This window comes from Papilio machaon, chromosome 16 (assembly GCF_912999745.1).
Source record: "Papilio machaon chromosome 16, ilPapMach1.1, whole genome shotgun sequence".
Lineage (NCBI taxonomy): Eukaryota > Metazoa > Arthropoda > Insecta > Lepidoptera > Papilionidae > Papilio > Papilio machaon.
The window spans coordinates 6,806,131-6,812,099 of record NC_060001.1 but is presented as its reverse complement, the minus strand read 5'-3'; positions in this window follow the sequence as shown (position 1 = coordinate 6,812,099).

Below are 5,969 nucleotides of genomic sequence, written 5' to 3'. Positions count from 1 at the left end.
GCGACAGCTAGTAATATATAATATTGACGTTATTTTTACGATTTAGAAAGACAAAATGTAATTTTTTTTTTTTTTTAACAACAAAGCATTTTATGAAATGTGTTTTTTTTCTATTATATCTTATAGTTTGAGTGATTAACGTAATTCCTAGACAAATTCACGTTTCGAAGATACCAAAAACAAAGTATTTAATCGATTTTAGACAGTTCTTATCGATTTAGGCAATTTTTTGTAAAATTTATTTTTCTTTTTATTTATAAAAAATATTAAATTGCATTCAAGATCCAGATAAGACATTATTACGTGACTTACATATATTCCGCCTCCGCTACACTAGCGCCATGTATCACTGGTGGGCAGAACCCACATTCCTAGCATTCGAGATGTCTTCATAAATTCGACTTACTATCTATTCATATGCCCCCGCTTTAACTACTTGTAAAATGATTATAAAATATTGCATAGCTCGAATTTCTATTATTACGAAAGAATTATGTTTGTCTTTTCAGTAAAAATTATATCTACGATCATCATTAACCTATCCTTGTCACTACGGGGGTCGGCAGTATGTACTACTCCTCCATACATCTCATTAGCTGTCATATCTGAATTTACCCCCTTCTTACGCATAACCTCTTTCATAAAATCCATCCATACTTTCTTTAGTCGTCCTCTACCTTTGTATCCATCAACATTCAATCTCATTACATTGCTAAGAAGCATACTTACTTCTATAATTCAAGAATTTTCCTAATATTATAAATGCGAATGTTTAGATGGATGGATGTTTGTTCAAAGGTATCTCCGGAACGGCTCAACAGATCTTGATAAAATTTGACATAGATATAGAACATAGTCTGGAAGAAAACATAACCTATTTATTAAGTATTTTTTTAATTCCGCGTGGATGAAGTTGCGGGCGATAACTAGTTAATATTTAATCCTACCACTTCACTAATTCTAAACAAAAATTAATAACATAAAGAGAAATTTGGAAAGTTTTTCTAATTACAATAATTTTTTTAAAATGTATAATTCAAAGGATACGTACTTCGTCTCCCGACATGGGGTCCGCACTCAAAGATGTGAACATTACACTTATACCATGTTTTTTAAATAACATTAACGACTATTTATATGTTGATTTTAATATTGGTTAAAATTTCCTATATATTATTAAATCAATCGTTTTATTGAATTTTTATTGTTAAATCATTCAAATAATAATTTAAAGGAGTAGTTAAAATGATAAACGTTAATAGTCAATGTATATAGTTAACCGACGTGCATGTTTGATGTATAACTTTGGCGTGTATAAAAGTGGCGAAAGAGGTGTACTAGGACTACATAAACTGCATTATGCATGTTTTTTAGTTAAAGGACGTGAATTATATTTTTTTTTGTATTATATAATTAATGTGATATTATGTTTTAAAATTCGGATATTTGCGACAAATAATTAACTTTGTAACTAGTCTGTTTAAATTAAATGTTATTTCTAATTAAAATTATGTCAAGTGCAAAGTACGGCGTGTATAGAAAATGTATTATGAGTCTGTTAGAGCGTGAGAATTGGGCAACATATGGCTCTCTTACACTGTAAACAAACTAATTGAATATACAAACACTCTCCTTCCAACAGACTTTTTTATTAATAGAGGAAAGGATGTTAAGGCCTAATTTTAGTCTTCTTTCCCTTCCTGCATTTATCATATTAAAAAAGAATAGGAAGTGGAAGTGGATTTGGCGGAAGAGGGGACGCATAGGAAGAGGAAATATCCTCTTTCTGAATGTCTCCTTCTCCATTGATTAAAGGTAGGTAACTCATCTGCATTTGCTATCTATGGGAAATGGTCGCCTCGCTCGCCTCGCAATCCAGGTGGCCGTTCCCTCGTTTGCCACCTTTTGATATAAAAAAATAGTGTTAACTTCCTAGGATAAACTTTTGCCTTTTTCTTACCCTTTAACCAACAAGAATAACCTAAAAAGTGTGCAAATCAGACAAATCAAACTAGAGATTTTAAACAAAAAGCAAACATATTGTGTTTCACACTTTTTATTAATATTAGCATTTTATTTAGAAAAAAAAAATAACAGAGTTACTAACATTTTTCATTCACATTTATAACAGTTAATTTTTAAGTTTTGTAATTTAAAATTGTACGGAAAATGTACGAACTTTGGCAGTCCAAATAGAAGTAGAGATTTCTCAATAAAGTAAAATGACCTATTTGACAGTTATGGCTTTGGTTAACATAGAATTAACTTTATAACAAAATTAACAACACAATGTATGAAAATATACAAACACACAGTCACTAAAGTTTTAGTTAAACACCTCTGTAGATGACAACCTTTTTTAGCTATCTACAAAATCTTATAACGCAAAAACAAACACACAGATAGTGTATTAACACACTTAAATACTTTGTGGAAACTCTTTGATGTTTGCCGACGATCTAAAGATAAACTGAGTGAAGCTTATGAATGAACGGACGTTTTGATTAGACATCATTAGTGTCTCAGAGAGATTTGCTTTAAATGAACTCGATCAGTGCCCTCTGTGAGAATGCACAAGTATTATCTATTGTATTCTAACGTAAGTCTTCACTTAACTATGAGTAAGCGAATTATAACATCGCAATTTAATATTGAGATTGTTTTCTAGTACATAAAAGTAACTGTTTTAAAAAAAGAATTGTTATCTAAATTATTTGGCTGTGGAAAAACAAGTCAAAATTTTACTAACATTATAAATGCGAATGTTTAGATGGATATACAGATCCAGTTGTAGAACATAGTCTAGAAGAACACATAGGTTACTTAGTAAGTTTTATTTTAATTCCTTGTAAACGGAATTGATGGCGATAACTAGTATCTAATAATACTAAACTAAATGAAATTAATAACAATTATATAATTTTATTTAAAGAACCCATTAAAATACATAAACTACAGATCTAAAAAAACACCACAGATCTTCAAAACTTAACAAAACACGTTTAGGAATTTCAAAAATTCAAATAATCGAGCGTAACTGCTGTCGAGTTGGTAGTCTTCAATTGAGTGGAAACAACAAAAAATACACGTCTTGTAGATGTTTGTTCCGCTTCATTGACTGACAGCACGTGCCCACTGCAGATGTTATCATTGTTTTTTTTAACAAGTAATGACCGCTGATAACCTTAAGAGAATGGCTTAAACAATTTAAAAGTCAGTCAGTCTTAATCTACCTAAGATCACGGTGTCTTAATCACAACTTTAATTAATTACTATAAATTTATAAATTAAACAGTATATTAATTCATAATTATTAGCATAAATACAATGTTCATAGATCTCGATGAAATTTGAAATAGAGATAGAGCATATTCTGGAAGAACACATAGGTTACTAATTAAGTTTTTTTAATTCCGTGCGGACGGAGTCGCGGGCGACAACTAGTAGTAAATAAAAACAATCAATTATTTGTAAAAAAAACTTTGATTAAGTAATCAATAAATACCAATTTCCTTGAAAGAATAAACAATATAAAGGTTTCATTTCAACATCTATTGTGACAACACATATTTACACAATATTTTACAAAGAAATTGAATAAATCATGAAGTGATTAAAACGTCCCTTGTTAAAAGGAGCCCTTTGTTAAATGCATTCAGATGTTGAAATTATAAAAGATTCTTTGACAGCCATGATAAAATACAAAACCAGAACATAAATAATAATCCGGCAGTACATGTCACAGATTGTATAATTTATTTTTAATCTATAAGTAAGAATCTGGAATTGTCGATGAAAAAAAGATTAAATTCTGACTACAGGTAGGTTTGAACAAGATTTTTTGCCGTTTTTATTTTTAATTTCATCTGTCTATAACTTTTTTGAGGTATAAAAAACCGTTTTATCAACGGCTTTGAAAAACTGCAGCAAAAAAGCTATAATGTGAACCAAATAAGGCAACGTCTAATATTATGCAACATTCCTTAATATACCTGACATGATCTTATTTAACTTTTCTTAATCTTTAATGTAGATTTAAAAAAAGTGAACATAAAACTTGGCATTAAATCCTCTTTCGTTTAACTAATACGATTAGCTGGCAGTGTAACCGGCCAGTAATTATCTTTAACAGTTATTAGTACACGTTGAAAATAATAATTAAAACGTCGCATGGCTTGTTTGCATGCGAAATGCGCACATTAGCTGTAAATAATGAGCCAAGCCGTAGTTTAGACAACTTCGCTTGGTGATAGCATCCGCCCGTCGAGATGCAATTTTTCATGACAAACAAAATGGCGGGAAATGCAACGAACCGGCGCGAAATGTAATTTTTGTTATCTGTTGGTATTGCGGTTAAGAATTAAATGTGAAATGTTTTGATCATTTTAATGAAATAAACAGTAAATGTATAAAGAAATTTTATTAAATTAGGGTGAGAAAAAGCAAGTAATTAGTTGAATGCCCGCATCTTTTTAATTTGTGAACGCTGCTCAGTCCAAGTCGGTCTTGTCTGTTAAAATTTGTGGTTTATCTGCCTTATTTGTTCTTAGCCAACTTTATCGTAAATTATATAGTAGTCGATATCGTAATGTAATAAAAAAGCCAGTAGTGACCTAATAAATCTTAAAGTAATAGGCAATATCTGTAAAATTAATTTCAAACATTTAGTTTGATACGACAGAGTGGGTTTTATGTCGGCGTAGGCTTAGAGAGATTCAGCCGACATAAATCGGAGAGAAAATTAGTGTTGCAGGCGTATCTTACGACATATCCGTTCCTACAAATTTAATTTTCGTAATGGAAGCTTATTGATGGACAGATTATGCAAAAGTAAACACATATGTAATTGCGGTGAAAAATAGAAGGATCTTTACTGTTTCTCAATCTGTCTGTGAGTATAGAATCAATAAGTAGATCTCAATAAATACAGTAACCTATAAAATCACGTCTTGATCTTTTTGTAAGAAAAATTATTAATGTTGTCTAACTATAAAATTATTATCGTTAGTTTTCACTGCCGTAAAACTTCTTTAAATTGTTGTTACACTTTTAAATTTTAACGAGAATAATGATAAGTGTTTGTAAAGTTAAGGCAGTGGTAATCTACGGTTGGTCGTAGTTAAAAATGCTACAAAATTCACCAGGCGCTTAAACAGTTTTCTGTAATAGGATGTAATTTAAATATATAAAAACGGCTACAGTCACGTACACTTTATACGTTGTCGGCACCGAATAGTTTTAAGCTCATCAAGGGCTCTTCTTTAGGGTGGGACTGGGGTGGTCGGTGAGTGATAGGCTGGTCGCGACCTTGAAATAATATCAGTCCCACTCACTCTGAAAAGAGCCACCGATGGGCTCGTAACTAGTCGGTGCCGACACCGAATCAAGTGTATGTGACTGTAGCTTTTAGAATTTTAATTTTGTTAAAATAATGTCTCATGAAAATTTAAACTGTTTACGAACATAACTTGTTATATCTTTCAATTGTTAAATTCTAACAGACTTAAAAAGGAGGTTCTCTATGAAACATATAATCGGCGTTCACCGACTTCCCCTTTCTTTTTAAATTGCTTCGTCCTTCAAGCACAGCTGTGTCAGTAATTAGCACAACAGGCGCCTACCATAGCAGTACTAATGTGGCATTTCCTGAAGACAACCGGTGGCGTTAATTCACTATTAAAACTTATATTTAGAACTGTGACGTCATCGATATACTTGTATAAAATAAAACCACAAATTGACGTCACAGACAATTACTCAACATATTTATCCTGTTAAAGAAAAAATTCTTTTTAGAGTATTATTAGAAATAAATTAATGGTAGCATTCAATTATTAACAGCCAGTTCCATTAAAAGTTTCATAAAAGAAATTCTTAGTTTTTGGTTATATCGTGACAAAAGACGTCCATTAAAGTAATTTTAATGCTTATGAGTTTTTAATTACATATACTGACATGAAACTTTGCGT